The sequence below is a fragment of the Barbus barbus genome, assembly GCF_936440315.1.
Source record: "Barbus barbus genome assembly, chromosome: 16".
In the NCBI taxonomy this organism is placed as follows: domain Eukaryota; kingdom Metazoa; phylum Chordata; class Actinopteri; order Cypriniformes; family Cyprinidae; genus Barbus; species Barbus barbus.
In genome coordinates this window covers 5935627-5959786 of record NC_136744.1, presented here as the reverse complement: position 1 = coordinate 5959786, position 24160 = coordinate 5935627, and positions in this window count along the sequence as shown.

Sequence of the window (24160 nt, the reverse complement as noted above, 5' to 3'; positions counted from 1 at the left end):
ACCGTGAAGTGGCTACTCTTCTGTTTTGATTATTTTTATTTTGTACTGTTTTGGAAATTCAGTTAGCTTATTCAGTTAACTCCAAGTAAACTGATATTATTTGGGGTCAGCGTGAAGAGTTTTACATTTTAGTACATCAATAGCCTACTCTACCCTAGGCATATCTAATATCTTATTAGATTCATATTCAGCATAAAACTGCACAAAGATGCTTATTGCTCATTCAGAATTAAACTGCGAAAGGGCAAATCTATAATTTCTGGGAAAACCATATTTATCCTGCTTAAAGTTAATTGGTAGCAATGCTACATTTTGTGCTGAAATATGAATAAGCTCCTCTGTACCATACCGTATATCTCATGTGAAATTTATATAGCAAAACCATCTCGATTTCAGAATTAGTGTTGTTACGATACTGGAATTTCTACACTCACCTAAAGGATTATTAGGAACACCATACTAATACTGTGTTTGACCCCCTTTCGCATTCAGAACTGCCTTAATTCTACGTGGCATTGATTCAACAAGGTGCTGAAAGCATTCTTTAGAAATGTTGGCCCATATTGATAGGATAGCATCTTGCAGTTGATGGAGATTTGTGGGATGCACATCCAGGGCACGAAGCTCCCGTTCCACCACATCCCAAAGATGCTCTATTGGGTTGAGATCTGGTGACTGTGGGGGCCATTTTAGTACAGTGAACTCATTGTCATGTTCAAGAAACCAATTTGAAATGATTCGAGCTTTGTGACATGGTGCATTATCCTGCTGGAAGTAGCCATCAGAGGATGAGTACATGGTGGTCATAAAGGGATGGACATGGTCAGAAACAATGCTCAGGTAGGCCGTGGCATTTAAACGATGCCCAATTGGCACTAAGGGGCCTAAAGTGTGCCAAGAAAACATCCCCCACACCATTACACCACCACCAGCAGCCTGCACAGTGGTAACAAGGCATGATGGATCCATGTTCTCATTCTGTTTACGCCAAATTCTGACTCTACCATCTGAATGTCTCAACAGAAATCGAGACTCATCAGACCAGGCAACATTTTTCCAGTCTTCAACCGTCCAATTTTGGTGAGCTCGTGCAAATTGTAGCCTCTTTTTCCTATTTGTAGTGGAGATGAGTGGTACCCGGTGGGGTCTTCTGCTGTTGTAGCCCATCCGCCTCAAGGTTGTGCGTGTTGTGGCTTCACAAATGTTTTGCTGCATACCTCGGTTGTAACGAGTGGTTATTTCAGTCAAAGTTGCTCTTCTATCAGCTTGAATCAGTCGGCCCATTCTCCTCTGACCTCTAGCATCAACAAGGCATTTTCGCCCACAGGACTGCCGCATACTGGATGTTTTTCCCTTTTCACACCATTCTTTGTAAACCCTAGAAATGGTTGTGCGTGAAAATCCCAGTAACTGAGCAGATTGTGAAATACTCAGACCAGCCCGTCTGGCACCAACAACCATGCCACGCTCAAAATTGCTTAAATCACCTTTCTTTCCCATTCTGACATTCAGTTTGGAGTTCAGGAGATTGTCTTGACCAGGACCACACCCCTAAATGCATTGAAGCAACTGCCATGTGATTGGTTGATTAGATAATTGCATTAATGAGAAATTGAACAGGTGTTCCTAATAATCCTTTAGGTGAGTGTAAGTGTGATGCAATACAGTTTAGCCTATACATCCAAAAAAAAGGAAATACCGAAGAGTCTAGAATTCAATCATTATTGCAGGGATTATTAAGTTTCTGTCATGTTGTATATTTGGCAAACTAATGCAGTGTGTAGCTTTTCATTTCTTAAACAACCATGTTGGAAGGCGTACCCATGTACATATTCCAGGATGGTAATACCAAGATTCATTGGGCCCAATTTGTGAAATAGTGTTTCAGTGTGCATGAGGAATCATTTTCATAGATGAATTGGCCACCACAGAGTCGTGAAAATCTTTAGGATGTGCTGAGTCAACTTTACAGAGTGGATCGACTCTTCCATTGTCAATATAAGATCTCAGACAAAAATGAATGCAACTCTTGATGGAAATAAATGTTATGACATTGCATCAAGTTGCTGAAAGAATGCCACAATGAATGCATAGTGTAATCAATGATACTGCAGTAAATGAGGATTGAAACCATTTAAAATGTGTCAGTATCTATGCATTGAAAAACTTGTTGAAATTGATGAATTGTTTCTGTAAAAGTGATAAATCAAAAAATAATAGTTACTAATAAATAAAACGATGTGTTTTGGTGTAAAATCTCTTATTTCCACATGCTGTTACAATTCTTTCAGGACTTCACAACCTAAAGCTTTATCAAGTAGGCTAAGGTGTTTGCCCTCCTCTCAGCGCCTTCACCTTGGCTTTGAGATGCTAAAAACAAATCTGCCTGCAGCAGCACCAGAATTAAGCCAAAGACGCTGGACCGTTTCGAAAAGAATCCACTTGTGACAATGTTCTTCCCCTTAAGATCCTGTTTAGAGGTGGTTTGTGAGGATTAAAGGGTGTTTCTGTAGTTTTTATCTAGTATTTGAGCACTTGATCACAGAAGCGTGCCGTAATCCGAACATCAATGTGGCCCCATCAGCGCAATGGCTCGAAGCTGCCAAGTGACAATGGACCACGAGCTTGTTTGGGGCCGGCTGTATGCGTGCTATTAAAGTTTCGCGCTGCTCGCTTTGATAGCTCTTGTCAAATGTCTAATCTGATCAAATTCAGGCCTCTCTGCACGTTGAAGTAAACGCTGCATCAATGGAGATTACATGAGGAGCTTTTTGTTTTTGTTTTGTGAAGATTAGGTTAGCTTGGTTCAACATGAATAGGTTTGCTTACATGTATTAGTCAGAGCTGATTTATTGTGTGGGATTATGAGTTCTGGTTTGTAAATAAGGCTTTCTGTTGGTGACATGATTAATGGCACGACTTCAACAGCGAGTATCGGATGCGATAAGATCGAATGACTGCGAGCACATGTCTAAAACAGGATTATAACAAGGCTGCGTGTAAGGCTTCGTAACTTCACCTCACCAGTGTGTTTGTGAGGCTGATGGCCGCTTCATATAAAAGAACAACAATCCGTGGTCAACATAACTAGTTGTGGCCAAAGTGACAGCCGTGTGAATCTGTGTATGACAAAGACCAGATGCCGGTAAACTTCCTATTGGAGAGGAGTCATGTTTCATTTGTTGTGATGTGTATTCATGTGTCACAGGGGTCAGGGCTGTTTAGAGGCTGAGCTGGATCATCACATTAAAAAAGGCTGTTATGATCACCAAGACTGCATTTATTTAATCAAAAGTACCATCAAAAAATGTGAAATATTATTACTATTTAAAATAACTGTTTTCTATTTTAATATATTTCAAAATGCAATTTATCCCTGTGATGCAAAGCTGAATTAGTCCAGGCTTCAGCCTCACATGATCCTTCAGAAATCCTTCTAATATGTTGATTTGCTGCTCATTTCTTATTGTACTGTTTAATATTTTTGTGGAAATTTACCCGAGACATGCTACTCAGAAGCATTTCTTATTATTATCAGTGTTGAAAATGGTTGTGTTGCTTAATATTCTGTGGAAACCATTTTCTTTGATGAATAGAAAATTAAAAATTAGCATCTATTAGATATAGAAATCCTTTGTGAGATAATTATAACTAACTTTGCTGTCCGTTGTCAAACTGTCTTTGCTATCAATTTAATTAGATTCTACATTTCAAATTTATTGTAATTTAATATACATATATAACTATTGAGTTACATATTGAATTTTGTCAAAATGGCAACAAAATATTTCTTGTCTTAATAGTTTCTATTTTTTTGGACAGCTTGTGTCCCATTTTTCAGTCACATGGCACTAGATCATTTTCTTGTTAATTTTAATTGTCAGTGAAATGACTCTTTTCGGGAGGTCAGGGGTGTGAGGTTTGTCCCTTTGGTGGTCATAAAAGAAAAACTATGGTCTTTTTCTGGATTCTTGGGAAATCTCTGTTATATACACAAGGTTACGTGGGGGTTGGCTGTGGAGTCAGAGGCTGTCCCAAGAGTTCATTACTGGGCTGGTGTAGTCTGAAGGGGGGATTGTGAAAAGTGGCCAGGTCAGCAGTCAGGTCAGTATTGTTTAGTCTATAAGCTGCTCCCCTCACAGGAGAGCAGGCACCAGTTTTCCGTTTCTAAATGGCCAAGATTTATGTACAGGACTTCCAGTCTATGAGATCACACGGTCTCGAGCTCCAGGAGTTCTGAGTGTCTCTTACATCTCAGTATCTGAACACACACACACACACACACCCTTGTTACACAAGACTCTTTTATAGGCTGTAACAGCGGTAACAGCCTGGATTAGACTTTCATAAACTTTTCTTACTTATTTCAAAACTACTGTTATTATAACAGAGATTTTTATACACTCAGTTGAAGCCATTGTAAAGTAGCCAGAATACACACACCTGTCACACATCATTTCTGCAATATTGAAGCAAGCATTTAACAAATAACGACACCCTTTATCCATAATAAAATGACTGTAACCAACAGCTTCTCATCACTTATTAATTATGCACCTATATTACTGTTGAATGATTTAAATGAGCCTCTGACCCTATTAAACTTTAGCATGTAACTCGTCCCACATCATTTGTGTTAGAATACATCAAATCATGCAGCTTGAGGTGTAAATGAGTTTAAGCAGTGATGTGTGTCTACTGACCACTTGCAATGAGTGGTACTCTGTCCCCAAAAGCATTGTTAGCCAACTGTGGTCTCAAGCTCCGTCATAGTTCAATGATTCTGTGTTTCCCGAAACCATACTTTCAACAAACATTTGCAAATGAAAACTTGTGTGGTTGGAATTAAAGCTCTTGACCAGTGGTAAGAAGCATTTTTTTTTGTTAGTAAGACTTTCTGACTTCAGTAGATCATGTTCTTGAGCAAAATAATCAAGTTAGCATGCAGTACAATCTATATATTTAATTCTAGAAATGTCATTCTCTGTCTTTCAGGGGGTGTTTACACAACACTGTTTTCAATGTAAAAGGGGAAAAAATATGCGTTTTGGCTGCTCGTTTACACAGCAATAAAGTTTTGGGGGCCTGAAAATGCAATCGAGCAATCGGACCATGATTTCAGCCAAGGGGGGATTTCACATGTACAGTGTGTGCGCAGGCATGTAGTGTTTTTATTTTTTTACAAAGTGACATCGCCATCTACTGGCCTAGCATGAATAATACAGCGTTTTTAGTTTTCACGGATCCGTGTTGTTGGCGTCGTTGTCATCTCTACCCAAAACATTTCAAAAATGTAAAGAAAAAGCTTTTCTGTTTTTAGCAAGTGTGCCACATGTCCTGAAAAAGAATGCCAAAATATTTTGATCGCCATCTAGTGGCTGGCTCCAGTATAGGTCATAAACCCCACCCTCTCCATATATACAAATGGGACGTAAGCCGTAAAAAAATCTAATTACACTTTACATAGATTTTACATAAATTATAGTTTCCATCATTTTAGGTAGTTTTTATCATGCTGATGTATGTTCAAGTGTTCGTTTTTCTAATAAGTTTGCTTTTAGTTCGTTATTTGACACTATAAAAATGAGATGTGGTGTCATGATTTTGAGCTTGTGATTGAGTTTGGGCAGGACTTTGATACTGAGGCTCCACCTTATGACCAGTACTGCGCCGATTCGGGCTGCAAATGAATCACTACTGCCTAGACTCTGACATGGATGTGCGACCAAGGGTTTTGGGAAACAGTTGTGATTAGCTAGTTATATTCTCCAACAATGCATTCTATTATGGTAGTTAAGCAGCGAGTTAAGCCAGCCCAGATCAGCCAAGATGGATTTTAATAGCAGGCATAAAATGGGCTGTAGACACTTGGGAGTCTTGGCCTGTAAAGAACCATGTGGAAACTGCCCAGAACACTTTAGCAACCATATTGTAATGTGCAAAAAACTGCTCCACTTAGCAACTGCATAGGAACAACCTAATAACTAACCTGACCATCGTAGCACCTTGGCACCATGTTTTTTATACAGAAACATACAGCAAAAAAAAAAGGACTTTATTCAATATTTGAGTGTTCTGGTGAACGGTAAGAGAACTGCATTGACGACAGAGCAGAAAATCAAAGTTGAAATCATGTAATTTCCTAAATCACCCATATCAGTCAGCTACAAGCTTCAATACACAGTCAGATTTAACAATGCATCATAATACGATTATTTGATCATTAATATGAGATACAGCCTGAGTTTAATCAGCTTGCAGAAATCAGAGAGAGCAATCAAGCACTCCTGCATTGATCTTGATAGTGATGCTTGACTTACTAGGAAAACAATCATCCTTGAGATAACAGGGAGTGTTCAGAATGATGTTGATTATCTGGAGTTGTAATCTTGAAATTCATAGTTGTCTGGGTAATTCTTCCATGCAGCTCCAATTTGGTAACATAATTAGATGTTGTTATTTTTAAGGGCCAGGAGGAATCAATCACTGGCTCAGTCTCTGTATTTTTTTACTTTTTGGCCCTTTCGAGCAAAACTCCAGCTGGACCATAAAGGGAAAATGAGGCTTGAAAGGTTAGTGATACACTTGATTTCTGTTTAATTAAACCGAGACCTACTGAACAGATGAAATGACAACCAGTTTCAAATGAATGCAATGCTAAGAAAGGTGGCTGATTGTTGGGTCCAGAAGGAATATACTCTATGATGCAATAATTAAATGATGTGTGTGTGGAAAAAATACTAATTAAATTAAAATAGAATATTAAGAAAGTTATAGTTTGTAGGCAATTTTGTAGAAATGCAAAATACAAGTTCTTGGTTGATGAGAAATATTTATGGTAAGTTTCCTGCCATTAGCAGAGCTGGAAAAATCTATCATCTATTTGAATATTTGAAAACTTCTGACTCATTTTCTTAGAATTGCATGATATAAAATTGCAATTGCAAGAAATAAAGATAGACTGACTTGCAGACTGACTGTTTTCTCACATTTTTTCTCACAATTTTGACTTTATATAACGAAAATCACAAATATCATGAAGTCCAATTCTGAAGAAAAAAAGTCAGCTCACAATTCTGACATCTTACAATTGCGAGTTTATGTCTCACAATTCTGATTTTAATCCTTGCAGTTGCATGTTATAAAGTCAGAATTGCGAGATACAAAAAAAGTCAGGTTTGCAGGTATATATCTCGCAATTAACACCAGTTAAAATTGGTGCAGGTTAGTCGGTGCTGATAGCCTAGTGGTTAGTGCACTGACTTATAGTGCAATTGCTCCTCTGACGACCCGAGTTTGAGTCCTGACTCGTGGTCCCATTGCCAATCCCGTTGCCCACACTTTCCTGTCATTCTCTACTGCCCTGTTCACTAAAAATCATGAAGAAAGCCAAATAAATAAAATTGATGTAGGTTTTAGAAATGGCAAGTAACACATTGAATTAAATGTGAAAATCTGAAACAGTGTTGTAAAACATATTCCAATATTTTTTTTTTTACAACTTTGAGAAATAATTTTATTACAGTGCCAGTCAGCTGTTCTCTCTCAGTGCAAACAGCCTTTTCTCAAAAATAAAATGTAATAGTACATGTAGTTAAGGCAAAATGTCACAAGGTCACTGGCATAACAGAGAGCACAAACACATTACCCAGGTATCAGCATGATGTTAGACTTTCTGCTGTTTGTAGGCCGCAGGCGGTGAGAGGTGAAGCACACCTGGGAATAATTGGTGAGCATCTCAGGAAGAGCCACCCAAGCCTCTCCACTGTCAGCCGCAAACTCATTCATGTTCATTGAACAACCACTTTATGCTTTATATACAGTATTTGCCTTTTTTTGTCTGCATTACATATTCAGTTTCATTGAGGTAAAAATGATTACGAATGCTGTTTTATATTGGCTTTAAAGTCTTGAAATAATATCATATAATATAATATAATAAATTAATCAGAGCTATTTAATGTTTTCTCAACTATAAAAAATCTGTAAGTGAGAAACTTCAGTGCTGCATATCAGAGAGTTTATTGAACTGTATCAAAACATAAATATCTACAATGTACCTGTTGGCAAAGAAGGCCTTTATAATGTCTGGTGAGATGATGAGCCTGTAGTGTACAGTAATTATAACATATCTGTTATGTTAAAAAGCAACTTGATATTTCCCCAAAGAGTTCAGTGTGATTAACACAAACACTCGCCTGTTTGATATTCAAGCAACAGATTAAGGAGGAGCAGATATGTTGTTTTTAGTCTTTTTTTCTATGCCCTGCCCCGAGCTTCTGTAAGCTGAATACATAAAACATCTTGGTCCCTGGTGTCAGCACAATTAGCTGCTAAATAAAATGCCACTCTCTGTTGTGTGTGCCGTTTTAATTATACAAACTGGGTGAATTAGTGCCCCATTTAAGTGAAATAAACAGCCATGTTTGCCAAGACAATATTTCCCCAGAGAAGTGAGGAAAGAGGGCAAATTAGCTCAGGAAATTCGAAATATCAGCACATTAACTTGGAGGTGAATCAAGAGTAGATCTCCTGGCAATTTTCAGGAAAGAAAGAAAGCTCAAATCAATAGGGCATAAGTAGCTGGAGGACTGTGTTATTGCTCAGAGGTTGCTCTTTCATAGCTCAGGAGACTTAATGGAGTGCTTAGTTGTGTTTAGGTATCAGCTTGGTCTTGTTTTTTTCCTAAAGTTTCTTCAAGTTTCAGCGACAACAATTTGTCTGCACCAGACGTGGCAAAATCAGTGACAAATCAAGCCAATCAGAAGAGCGTGTGGGCGGGCTCTCTTTCTGCAAGCTCACTGCTGTCTCACAACAGTACACAAGTTAATACATTTTTTTATTGTTTTAATAAGAAATTAAACATTATTCAAAACATACACTGTATCAGTGTGTGTCATGGAAAATACTTGATTGTTCACAGTTGCTGCATGAGTTCCCTTCTTCTGTCAAACACAAAAGAAGATATTTAGAAAAATAAACATCTTAAATAACACTACACTCAAAAAAATGAAACCTTGACTTTAATTAATTTTTTCTTGTCAACAGGTTCCACAAAATATAATTATGAAAGTTGAAAACAAATATTTCAAGGTTATCTAACTTAATGGGGTTGTTTTAGGGAGAAATAATATTTTTGACTCAAGCCAACTATTATCATTAATTTTTGCTCAACAAGAGACATTTGAGTTGAACTAACTAAAGTCAGTTATGTTATATGGACTAACCAAATTTGTTTAGAATTCGCATATTACATATTTGTTTATTCAAAGTAAACTAATGATTTTACAACAAAACATTAAATTCAAGCTTAATCAAAATAAAACGCTTTCGCTAACTTTAATTTTTACTAGTTAGGTTGAATTAACTCTAGTTTGTCAACAGGTTCCACACAAAATACTTCAGTAAACTCAACTCAACATTTATTAGTTCCTTTATTCACAACAAGTCAATGGCTACCAGAAACTCTTCTTCAAAATATATTTTTTTGTGTTTAACAGAAGAAGGAAGCTCATATAGATTTGGAACGACATGAGGGTGAGTATCCCTTTAAGTTGTTTTCAAGATCTGAGGTAAATTATCCATTGTTGCTATTGAAATCACGCAAAAAATTATACTCTAAAAATGAATTTCTAACTGAAATTAAGCAATTTTAGGTAATTAATTGTCTTAATTGTCCCCGCCAATATTTCTGTTGCACTCCATTACGCAGCACTCTGTTTGTTGTTAGGATGACAAACATTTTTAGGCTGGTCAAGATGTCTAATAGCACTCCTTAATGTCAAAATGATTGAGATGACCTATCAAATTAAAGTAGGCAGAGTTTGTGTCAGAGAGTCACCACAGTCACCGAAGTCTCCACCAACGACACTCACCAGATCCCAATCCCCTGATTTCTGATCACCGCCACCTGTCAGCACTAATCAGCAGCACTATATCCCTGTACTCCTCCCGTTCACTCACTGTCTGGTCTAAAACTTTCTATGTTGACTAACCTGACCCACTTACCTTTTGTCTACTTACCAGTTGCTCCAGTGTTCCTGTCCCTGTTCTCCATCTTTTTAATAGAGAATATGATATCATGTCCATGATTCATGAAATTTCTAACTGAATATGAGGAGACATGCAACGCTTTCTTACTTCTTAACTAGAATTAGACCAAGAATTTCTTTCACCGTTGTATTTCTTATGTAAAAAATGTTCCATTGTCTAAATACGATTATGGCCATGTCCAAAACCATCACAGGGTTCCATGTTGGAATATGAAATCAGTCCTAAGCACCTCTAAGGAGACAGAATTAAGATGTTTGGAAGCACAACAGGAAAGTATCATATAAACACACACTCACTGTCCTTTCATTAGTACTTCCAAATTTTAGAGTGATCCTGTCAAGCAAGCACACACTGACATAGCCTGCTTGGACTGTAGGAAAATCAGCTTTCTTAAGAAGACCTGCCAGTCTTAACCAAAAGCGCTATTCTTCAACAAAATCCTTCACATGAAAAACAAGAAATCCATAGCCAGGGAAAGAAAAAAAACCTGCTATGCTCTCAGACCCTAGACGGACTACATTCCATTCCTTCATTACTGCCAAACACATCCTTAGCGTCTCCCCCAAAAATGGCACAGGTTCAGTCCCTCTCTCTTTCTCTCTCTCCCTCGAGCGGCGCTCAGCGTGGCTGAATCTGCGTCACGCAGATTCTCCTGTTTTGGACAGTCACTCACATTATATTCACATATCTGAATAGTTTACGCTTTATTGGCATAGCACCTACTAATGAGATTTCTCTCTGGCAGTGATGCAGCTCAGCACTTCACGCTCAGACTGCACACTGCTGGATAAGAGAGAGAGAGAGAGAGAGAGAGAGAGCAAAACATCCCTGTCTGCTTACTGCTCTGTTGTCATTGTCCACAGTTTTCCATAAGCATCCTTTCCTGGGATGGTTTTGTTAAACTTGCATTGTACAGAATCCCTACTATTTGACTTTTTACTACAGATTTCAGATTTTCAAAATGGCCAATTTTAAACTGATACTTCAATTTCAGTTAACTTACAGTATAAATACTTAATACTTATTTTGTAATATTTACAGAAAATTCACCAAAAAATTGCAAATGAATTAAATTTAAAATGGGCTTGTCAATGGCAGATGACTGATTTAATGCTAATGTGTTATAAAAAATAATTTAATAATGGGAAATTACTTGCATACAGTTACTTATTTTATTTTTAAAATGACTTAAAATTAATGAATGCTTATTCTACACATTATTCACTCCCCCCACCTACAATCCATGCACGACCTTCGGGGTTACAAGTCCGACTCTCTATCCATTAGGCCACGACTGCCCAAAAGAGTAAAGAGAGTAAAGACATTTACATTGTTACAAAATATTTCTAAATGCTGAAAAAAAAAGAATTAAGCAATACAATATTGGTTTTCAACATTGGTAATATTTAGAAATGTTTCTTGAGCACCAAATCAGCATATTAGAATGATTTTTGAAGGATCATGGGACAGAGACTGGATTAAGACCGCTGTTATGATGCGGAAAATTCAGCTTTGACTCACAAGAATACATTACATTTTAAAATATATTCAAATATAAATAATATTTCACTATTTTTATTGTATTTTTGATCAAATAAAAGCATAAGAGACTTAAAAAATCATTTATAAAATCGTACTGATTGCACTGTATTTTATGTATAATCATTTTCTATTTTAAACAAATCAATTTCTAAATCATGTTAAAAGTTTTTAAATTCCTTTTCTTATTGTTGTGATTATTTTATTTTTATGATTTTTTTAAACTTATTTTTATGTAAAGCACTTTGAATTACCATTGTTTATGAAATGTGTTATATAAATAAACTTGCCTTGCCTTCCTTGTGGGGACTCTCATAGGCGTAATGCTTTTTCTACTGTACAGACCATATTTTCTATTGCCCTACACCAACTCTACACCTAAACTTAGTCCTCACAGGAAACTTTCTGCATTTTTAGATTTTCAAAAAACAACATTCTGTGTGATTTATTAGCTTGTTTACCCGTGGGGGCCTCAGATTAGGTCCCCACTGTGACACGAGTCTCCATGAGTCTGTGTGTGGGTCCACCACATCTAAACACTGTAGCGTTTTGCACAGACAAGCAAAAATCGGACCTGATGTATTTCTTATATAGCCACATATGTGCTACAGACTCTTTCATATCACCCAGTTTGGCTCTCGGCTGACAGTCCTGCCTTTGCAACCCATAGCGGTCTAGCACTCCTCAAAAGATTCCTGATGTTTCCTCTCACTTGTTTTCCTTGGCGTTCCCTAGCCGACAATCACTGGCACAGATACTCATGATATCATGCCACGCCTGGCATGAGTTATCAGCCCATGTCACTTCCCATCCCTGTCGCAATGTCTAAAGTGCTGCAGCCAGCATGTCAAAACATATCTGTCTCCCCGCGGTGCGATTACGATGACACAATCATTTGCTCGAGGAGACAAGCGGCTTAAAGAGGCAGTTGCCGCAGCGACATGTCCCCGTCGGAGGTCGTGACCCTCACTCAGAGTTACAGTCCTATGGGTAAATAGAGGGCCGGGCCTTGCTCTCTGCTGTTTGCTGTCACTGCATGGATAAGCGAGAGTTGTCCCGTGGTGCGGCCCACCGCTTGCATTATTTGCATACTGTAAAAATTGGCATGCAGTCTAATTTAGTTACTCATGTGGAAGCTCTCGTATGTTGGTATGTGTTAAGTGTGTGAAACGGTTACTGTTGTTCTTTTTGTTTGAATGTATGTATGTGGGTGTTTATATAATCTTTGTGCATGTCAGTGCTGGGCTCTCAGTTGAAGAACAGGTTGTGTTGCAGGTTTTACAGAGAATTTCTCTCTGCTGTGTTGTTTTAATGTCTTTGTTTGTTATGAACCTACGGTGCAACATGTTTCACTGCGGTTTTTCTTTTTAACTTCTAATACATTTTCAGAAATACATTACATATGCAGTTTATACAGACCTCTATGATGAACATGTGAGCAGTAATGAATTATGAATTCATTGTGATATTTAGATTTTTTTTTTCTGTAATTGTTACAGAAAAAAGAAAATGTAGGGATTATTTTATTTTTTAACAAAATCAGTTTATTTTATTTTATTTATTTTTTAATCATGTGGCAAGAACACTGCAAAACAGTATACACATATTTATATAAAAAAGTAAATATGGCCTGGCAGCAGTATTATTTTAGCATCAAGATACTGTGTTTTTTTCATATTTTGAATTAGTTTTTATTTGCATATTTTGTGTTTTCATTTTAATGAAAGCTTTAATTAAAAGTATTTGTGTGTTTTTGCATTTTTAAATATGTCTGTTGTTTTAATTCAGTGTTTTAGTTGTTAAAAATGAGAAACGAGAGACGACTGGAAAAATATACATTTTTAATATTTAGTTAAAATTTATTTTATTTGAAATGACAGTTTTTTATGCTTTTAGATAACTATAATGACTGCATGACAGGGTTAATTTAGGTTTTCAAATGTTATAACCTAATATTCATGATTCATGAATAGTAAAAAATGATATTCGTGATATCTGAAAACAACATTATATTTTTTTGCCTTGAATACAGTGTGTAGACAAAATGTGTGTAGTAAAAGTGTAAGGAAATTAAGGATTTTATAAAATATTTTACAACCTACACATTAAAGGTGTAAATGTTTTTGTCGTTGTTTTAAATTCAACATGAAATATTTATTTATTTATTGTTTAAATATGTGAAACCAACATGAAATGCAAGATTACAGGAACTTGGTGTAATAGTTTTATATAGATTTTTTATAAAAAAAATCTCCATGTCACTTCTCTGACACCTTATTTGTCATTAACCTTACTGCCACTCAAGCCTTTTATCATGAGCAGGTGTCAGGTGAACCTCTTGAAATAAACCAGACTGTTTCTGTAGAGTGAGTTGTGTCATTAATATTTAAGGGTAGATGTCATGACTGTATTCACCTTTGGTTCAACTAGGAGCTTCAAAGCCTGCATTAATTTATGGGTTACCACCATAAAGCCAAGGGAGTTTTACCTGCACACATGGATGACGTTGGGGAATTCATTGTTCCCTGCCGGTGCAGGGGTTGATCAGGGTTCAGGGGCATGAATGGAATGTTTCTGTGTTGGGCCCTGGAGGGTGAATTTACAGAGGTGGACTAACAGCTAAATTTACAACCACCAGCAGGAAAGAACCCTATATACAGTGGCTCCAAAAACTTTGGACACACTTCAAAATATCTGAATGTGACTGCATTAGATGACAAAATATCGACCCAATGGCATTTATTTTAAAGAAACAACACACGTCAAGTTCTAAATGAGAAAAGAGAATTGTGACACAAATGTTAGGGGATCATGTTAATAGTTCATGTGATTCTCTACAACTGTGGTTACTCTGATGGACACCTGTGTGAACTTGATGAAAACTGACGTCATGGCCAGTTGGTTAAAAGTAATTGCAGAAGTTAATTCAAACAGCTATTACACCTAAAACATGCACAGTCCCTCATTCCTGGAGTGTTGTACTCCTCTTCTGCTCTTTTATGGATGGAGCAGCTTTGGCCACTGGAGGGCAGTATCAACCTTATGGTAAGGCAGGAGTTAATGGCCCTGTGTGCAGGGAACTCCATGTGCTGTAGTGCAGTCTGGTCTGTCCAGTACAGAGATACAGAGTTTTTCTGTCACTGAATCTGTCTGAATAGGCTGATTTGGGGAAAAGGACGTCCTGTAAGAGGGGCCGGCACCCATAAAGAAGGTGGGAAATGAACCCGTTGTGTGACCATTTATTTTAAAAGCAAGAGCTATTCTGATGTAATGATGATAGGTTATAGTTTAACCCCAAATCAAAAGGAAAAAACAAACAAATATAGCTGCAAGCAGCAATTACCGGGGTTCAAGCACTTAAGGTGGTCTTGGCACACCTGGATGTATGGCTGACAGTTAAACACATACAGGCTCACAGACACACAACACACATACAGACACACTGAAATTAAACGATTAAACTAGTATATTAATACTCTATAAGTATATTTAACACACACACACACACACATGTTGGTTTTTGTGGTTTATGGGGACTCTCCATAGGCGTAATGGTTTTTATACTGAACAAACTGTGTGTGCTATTGCCCTACACCAACCCTACACCTAAACTTAGCCCTCACAGGAGACTTTGTGCATTTTTAGATTTTCAAAAAAACACCATTTAGTATGTTTTTAAAGCCTTTTGAATTACGGGGACCCATGTCATTATACAAATTTGTGTCCTCATAAACCACATAAACATGCACACACACACACACACACACACACACACACACACACACACACACAGATGTAATTCATAGATACATATACACATATGTATTACAATAAATGAGAGTCTGTTTACAGTAATACAAACAAAATCTTAATGCAGAAGCATATTATGAAAAAAAATATTGTATTAGTTTATGAAGTACAACAAATATCCTAAATACAGTGGCATGCGTTAGTTTTTTTCAACTGCTTCCACACAAAATCTAAAATTGTCACACAATTTCTGAAACCTGACACTCAAACACTAGAACCACACACCAAATCTGCAAAACCATACGCTAATTCTGGACATTTGACTCAGTTTTCAATGTCATTTTTGCAAAACACAACACAAGGAATTAATATTATGGCAAAGGTGTTCGCAAATGTTTGCTTTTGAGATGTGTTTGTGATCTTTTGAATGCAGTGCTTCATTTTGCAAGAGATGTGAGGTATTTTGCATTTTGTGTGTGCAATTCTTGGATTTGTGTGTAAAGTTTTGAAAATGCGTTTATAACAGTTGAAACTGTAATAAACAACAGTGCAAATGCAAACAATGCATCTCATTCACATTCCTGCAATGCAAATGAATGTTATAGTTAACTTGCATTGCATTGACGAAAATGAGTTGCATTTGCATTGCAGTAAGGAATTGTGGGGAAAATGTGCTTAATTGTTATGAAAATAATGCTAACCTTAATGGTTGTGCAAGTAGGCTGCTTCACTTTCTTTATGGAAAATATTGCAATTTTGTGGTGAGATGTGACCAGGACACACGTATGTAAGATTAACACAAATAAGAAAAGCGGAGGGAAATAAATACATGTTAAATTAGACAGTGATCAGTAATTTGGGAATATCTAATTTACTCTAAATAATCTGTTCAGTAATTTCACGAATAACATCATAGGTTTGTTTAAGAATGCTTTGAATTTGCACCTTCGAATGTAGTATTGACCAGTCGATCAATGTTACACATTTCAAAGAAGATTTATTTTTATTACTCAATGATTTAGGCGCGTTAAATGCCCACGGCAGCTTGTATAGATGTGCAGATGAGAATAAAAAGATATTAGAGACTCAAATAAAGGAATCCCAGAAATATTTGATTCCAGTTCAGACCAAATGATGCTTAAGTCTGATGAATTAATAAAAGGGTGGCAGATGGGTCCCTGGAGCACTGTGTGTGTGTGCACGCCTCACCAAGACCCTTAAAAAAGATTGCTACAGTTGCTTGAGATTAGAAAAAGGCAAGATGTGTACCATGAGGCATAACTGCATGAATAAAATATGAATGTCTCTGTGCTTACAGTTTAAGGGTCATTATCATCTCCATGAGCAGCATCAGCTTCATGCCAGACTAGGCTTTATGCTGTCATCTGAACACCTTTAATCTCACGAGGAGAAAACAGTGGTTTTGAGAGCCAATTAAGTGCGTTTGGAAAAAAATGATTGAACTTTGATTTATGAAGCAATGTCAAGAGATTGCCGAGGTATGAAGCTTCTGTCAGGTCACTTGCATTGGATGGTTATCCAGAGAGAGCTGCTCTGAATGTGATCGGTGCATTTGTCAGCTCTTAATCTATGTCCCGGTAGCTTCACAGCAGTTCTTGTTTAGGGTTTGTCATTTTGAATATACTCTTAACTCTAGTATCCAGCTCCAGTGTAACTTGTTCTGCATGAGCATCATTCAGCTTGTTGATGAGAGCTAAACAAGTTTTTTTTTTATTCAAAATTATAATTTGGATGAAAAATCCCATAGACTTGAGTTGGAGAAGGGAACAGAGCCATGTCTAGAGTTATCAGTGCGGGCTGATTTGACTTGGGCAACCCTACAGGATATGATAAGTACATATAGGCAACTTATGTTTTTGCATAACTTTAACTTATCAAATTGAGCAATTGTAGCTTTTTTGTTATATATATATATTTTTTTCTTAGTTTAATGTTTTTAAGTTGAATTATTTTACAGTGCAGTGTTTTATTTTTTTTCTGGATTCTGGTTTAATAATTTTTTTATAATGACAAATTATGTCTAATGCATTACATTCATAAAACTTTAACAATTTAACAATTTTAACTGTAATATGTCATATGAATTGATTGATTGATTAATAATTTTTTTCATTTTTCCCAGTAAATCTGTGTATTTATTTACTTTGATTAAATACTAATTTATTATCAAATATGGTAATCAAATGAATTCATACAACTTAAAAAATGTAATTAATAATTTAAAATATAATCATATTAAATTTGAACAGTTATTAAATTTTTACTGTTTAAATTAAAAGTGTGATGTTCTGTATGATAAATTGTAAAAAAAAAATCAATTCACTTTTATTATTATTATTATTATTATTATTATTATTATTATTATTATTACTACCCACTACTACTACTTTGAGAAATACATTGTACTATGCAATAGTAATATATTTCTGTTATAATTTCTTCAAGTTAAACCAAACGTTTATTTTGGTGGGGTATAGTGAAGATCTTTTGAGTTTCTGTGTGTATCTGGCAATCTTTTATCAAATAAAATAATGAAATGGTCCTGAAGTGACTCTCATAACCGAGTTGGTGATGAAGTTTTTTAATTCTGTGATAATATACATCATACAATAAATTTGGTGTGTAATTTTTTTTCCCAGAATGCACCCTGTTATTCTCCACCTTCTTAGAGAATGCTGGGAATTTAGAGGTGGCGGCTTTCCTCGTTCGGATGTCTTTTTTTTTTCTTATGTGCTGGAATGCACGGCTCGGCCAAAAGCAAAGCTACGATAATGACAGATTCATGTCTTATAGACTACTTATTTATCTGGTGACAGCAAAAGTGTTTAAGTATGTCACAATGCATCAAGATTAAAATCCCCCACTTTGTCAGTCTGGTCTCATTTTCGGAGTCTGAATAATTGAGCGTATTTGGAGTTGTGCAGAGCTGCCGGTCAGGTTGGGCTGGGACACAGGGTGCCGTATAGAGAGGAAAGGCGCTGGTCTGCTGCTGTTTGTCTTACTAATGTTCATGCAGCAACTGGACTCCTGGCTTTTCCTGCCCTGCCAGAACATGGGAACAGGCAGCATGGTTGGAGGGGATATTTATTTATTCATTTCCCTGCGGCTCTGTGGTTTCATGAGACGTAGCTACACTTGGCCAGGCCCCTGTCCCCCGACTCATTCTGGCCATGCTCAGAGGAGTCCTGCCAAATCCTTCAGATCACAGCTTCACACACATCTGCGCATGCAGACCATCTCCTCACAGGGGAAGTCGTGGCCTAATGGTTAGAGAGTCGGACTCATAATCGAGTCGGACTCGTAATCGAAAGGTTGTGGGTTCGAGTCCCCGGCCGGCAGGGATTGTAGGTGGGGGGGAGTGAATGTCCAGCGCTCTCTCCACCCTCAATACCACGACTGAGGTGCCCTTGAGCAAGGCACCGAACCCCCAATTGCTCCCCGGGCGCTGCAGCATGGCTGCCCACTGCTCTGGGTGTGTGTTCACGGTGTGTGTGTGTGTGTGTGTGTGTGTGCATTTGTTCACTACTCACTGCTGTGTGTGTGCACTTGGATGGGTTAAACGCAGAGCACCAATTTCGAGTATGGGTCACCATACTAATACGTCACGACTTTACGACTTTTTTTTTTTTTAATGCTGCGCTGTTCATTGCAGAGCGAGTAATTCATCACTTCAGCCTGTTGCTGCATTGAATTCATGGGTTGTTTTGATTCGGGATGCATGATACAGAATTTGTGTGCCAGTGTCGATATCAGATGACTTAGAACAACGCCTGTTGATTTTTCTGCTATCTTGATTAAAACACTATTAATTACACAACTTTAACTGCACAACACAGCTCAAATTTCCTGCGCTGTGCTCCTGCGATGGGAGGACAGACTAGGAGCTTGTGTTTGACTGTTGTGTCAACAACTAATACAATTTAATATACAGTATATGTGTATGTTCTGTATAGATTAATATGTATATAAATACACATACGTACATATATATATATATATATATTATTCATATTTATGTATGATTTATATTATATATAAATATATATTACAAATATTTCTTAAATGTATGCGTGTGAGTGTATTTATATATACAAAAATACAGCAAAGACACATGTATTATGTAAACAAACTTTTTGCAATTAATCGATTTGACAGACCTAGTAATAATTAATTTTTTAATTAATTTAAAGTTATTATTATTATTAACAACAACAAAAACAACAACAACAGCAATAATAATACTAATAATATAGTTGTTTACACACACACACACACACACACATGTGATGATAATTATTATTATTATTATAAATACATTTACGATCATAGTTTATATTATTTATAATATATTAATATTTTTTAATGTGTACCATTATTTATATAGTGTTTATTATACGTGTATATGTATAAAATTATACAAATAAAAAACTAATGTAAATGATATTAAGACATGTTTTGTTTATATTATTCATAGTATATTATAATCTTATCATGTAATAATAATTATACTAAAATAATAATAACTGACAAATAATAATAATAATAATAATAAATTGTTATTTACATTTATTTTATTATTATTATTACTACTACTACTACTACTACACATTTTACGTTACACACATTTTTATTATTTTTTATTATTATAAAAACATTTTAAATTTCACACACACACACACACACACACACACACACAAACGTGTCACATAAAGAAACAACCTCAAGTATTATATAGTATTGTATCTAAATAATTGTCATTGCAGATATTTTAGTTTAGAGTAAGAGAGTGTTGTATCTTGTAGTGATGGTGTAGCTGAACGGCAGGGATATGGAGGTGGAGCTGGCTGTATATAGCAGGTGTATGTTTATGGTCATGTGACAGATTGTGAATTGAAGAGACGTTTGACAGTGGAGATGTTCTCAGCTGGTCTTCAGCAACAGTTTCTGTGGTGGTCTCTCAGGTCAGACACGGGGGTCGCCCGTGAGAGCTGTGATGCGATCCTATTCACACCTCTGTCTGCATTCAGCAGCCGTCCCGCGTTCTCCCGCAAGGTCATCCTCACAGGACACAGATGCCATTTACAAACATGCACATGCTTTATTTAGACCTATATTTAGCCCGCCGGCATATTTAAGGTGTATAGAGTCTACATGCTGTACTGTGTTTGACAAACCAAATGCAAAGTTCTGTTAAGCATTTAAGTTTTATTTACCACTTAAATTAATTTTGATTCATTCCTCACTTTGTGAACTTGAACAGAAATTGTGTTTAGAGCTGCTTTACAGCAGAAATGAATTCTGTTTGCATCACTGTATCATTATTTTCTTGTTTATCACTGTAAAGCTGCATTGAAACAACCTGTATTGTAAAAAGCGCTAGATAAACAAAGCTGACTTTAAAGTAAGTCAAGTTTTTTTTTTTTTTTATGGTGGGACTACTTTCTAATAGCTTAGAGCCGTAAGAGAGTTACATTATAGCCGTGAAATACTTTTTTTTAAGCTATTTTTGCATAATACAAACATAATTAAAATATTAATAAATTAAATGAACTGAGTTAAATAAAATATAATATAAATTATTCATAGATTTTTTTTCGAGAAAAATATTAATTGAAAAAAAAAAATTCTTCTGAAAATTATGAACATATGCTGCTCAAAACATTTTAAGTGGACTAGTGAAAATGTTGGTAGGGCAAGTAAAAAATGTGATCTACTGACCTGACTGAGATAAAATCCTTACTGTCCTAAACACATTTAATGTCTTGTGTCTTACAAACATAACTGAAATTATGAATAAACTGAATAAATGTAATTATGTTATATAAAGTATAATATTTTTTTTTTCAGGACAATGTTTAATGAAAAAGATGAATATTGTAAATTATTTAAGGTAAAAAAAATATTTTATTTTATTTATGTTATATATATATATTATTTATTAATAAACAAATTATAAAAAGGTGTAAAATTATGTAAAAATAAATTCAGTTAATTAGATTATGTTATATAATATAAATTATTTGTTGTATTTTTCTCAGGAAAATTTTTGATAAAATAGTTGAATATTTTAAACACTTTAGGACAATGCAACGTTTTTAAAATCTGAGTAATGAGTTACCACAGCATATCATCCCGTCCATAGAACTTCACTTAAATTGAAATTGGAACCATCGTCTACATACAAAAACTTAACTCTGTCATTCCAGTGCCTTGGTTATTAATGTGTTCGTTTAAAAAAGTATGGTACATACACAGTCTGTGTTTTTCATGCTAATATGCTTATAGGTGGGATATATATATATATATATAAAACTTGAATCAGTAATGTTCTCAGATGTATCGTCAGAGCACATCAATATTTCATCCTCGCAGACTCTCACTCACTTACCTGTAGGGCTCTTTCTGTTCAAGAGCCATGAAGAAATATCCCAGTTTTTTACCTTCCCTTTTATGATGTATATTTTAAAGACCTCACTGGGAAGTTAGTGTTGGTGCTGGTGTGTCAGGAAGTGTGCTGTTTTCTGCTCTCATTCCCTGCTGGCAGCCTGCAGTTCTTGCAATTCACTGCTTTATTTATCTGTGACAACCCCAATCACATGACTTCTCGAATCAACCACAGTCTTAGCGCCATTCACACAGAATGTGATTTTTCCATTCCAATGCACTACTTTTCCATTGTTTTCTATGCAAACACTTGCTAGATGGACATGTGTGACCGCTGCACTTGTGTCTCTCTTGCAGCATCACGTCACACATGAGTGCTGCATTTTTAAGACGCTGTGTCTAGTTAAAAAAATGTCAACTTTTACAGCGCCACTCATCAATGTCAGTTCCAAAACAGTGGACCAATCAGAAGACCTCGGAGGTGGGGCAAACATTGTGAGCTTTTGTTTACTGTAGCAAGTTGTAGTGTTGTTCCGACAGACGATAATATCGTGTATCGACGATAGTCAGAGATATCGCCTGTGGCTGATGCTTTTGATGATAGCAAGATGATTATTATTATTATCATTATCAGGTTAGTAATACTATTTAATTAATATTAGAGCTTATTTATAGCCCATTTCTTTTTCTGCATTTTTTTAATGTTGCATGTTATAAGTAATCACACACGATTCCGCATATATCGGCGATCTCACAGGCTGACGATAGGATGATATGAAAATTTTGCATATCGCCCAACACTAGCAAGTTGGCATGGCAACTGTTATTGCATCACATCTCAAAAGCGCATCTCGAGACCCTGTTTTTAGATTCAAAGACACGAGTGTGTTTGTTTTTTTCCATTCCAGTGCGCTACTTTTCCATTAATTTTCTATGTAAATACGCAAGATGAACTTGTATGACTGTTTATGGAAAGCCAGGAAGCTAAAAAACGTGCAAATTTGAACATGTAAACAACATATCAAGGATGCTTTGATTGCGTGTTGTTTACACGTAGAATACATGCTTGCATGTTGATTACGCGTCAATTGTGCTTAGATTTTTAACTTGTAAACAACACCCAAACAACACATGCTCGACATCTTATTTACATTAGTTATCTTATTTACATTATTAAAATTTGTGTGTTATTGAGCTAACTCCATAACTGTTGCATCTTTTGTAGTGAATTTCAACTTTTACATGCAGCGTTGCTCAATGTCAGTTTCAAAACAATGGACCAATCAGAAGACTCCGGAGGCGGGGCAAGCGTTGCAAGCTTTTGTTTCCAGTAGCAACTGTTTTATTTGATGGCAACATTGGCGGAGGAGGCATTCTGCACTGTGCGGGTTTTTTTTTTTTTTAAACCATGCCTAGGGGAAGTCGTGGCCTAATGGTTAGAGAGTCGGACTCGTAATCGAAAGGTTGCGAGTTCGAGCCCCCGGCCGGCAGGGATTGTAGGTGGGGGGAGGGAATGTCCAGCGCTCTCTCCACCCTCAATACCACGACTGAGGTGCCCTTGAGCAAGGCACCGAACCCCCAATTGCTCCCCGGGCGCTGCAGCATGGCTGCCCACTGCTCCGGGTGTGTGTTCACGGTGTGTGTGTGTGTGTGTGTGTGGATTTGTTCACTACTCACTGCTGTGTGTGTGCACTTGGATGGGTTAAACGCAGAGCACCAATTTCGAGTATGGGTCACCATACTTGACAATACGTCACGACACACTACTTCTGTGTAAACAGCCCCTTATAACTTTCCTGTAGCTCAAATAGTAGAGCATGATGCTAGCAACGCCAAGATCATGGGTTCGATTCCCAGGGAAAGCAAGACCTGATAAAATGTAAAATCTGTAACTTGATTGTAAGTCGCTTTGGATAAAAGCGTCTGGTAAATGTAAAATGTTATAAAGTCACATTTAAAATCCTTAAATACACAAAAGATACATTCCAATTTACATACGTGTACTGTGCACTAAAAGTTTGTAATTTGTTGGCTTTCTGTTGTAGTATACTGATTTGTGACATACTAATTCTCATCTTACATACTATACTATCAAGCAAGTGCACACTTGATCGCACACATGCTTCCTTTGAATTCCCACATCACACTTGACCTGCCTCTGATAATCAGCCCCTGGTGTGAGAGTATTGATTTCTGAAGGATGGACAGAAGAAGATATAAAAACCTTTGTATTCTTTAGTCAACGACAGTGTTCAGATCTGCTGGAGATCAATTGGAGGAGGATCCATCATCCCTCAAGCACTTTAAGTCAGATATAGTGTGGCATCAGTTGTTTGGGGTCAGTTAACTGATTCATCAAAGCTTTGAGGGTCTAATATCAATAAACTCATTAAAACCTGAGAGTTATGGCAGG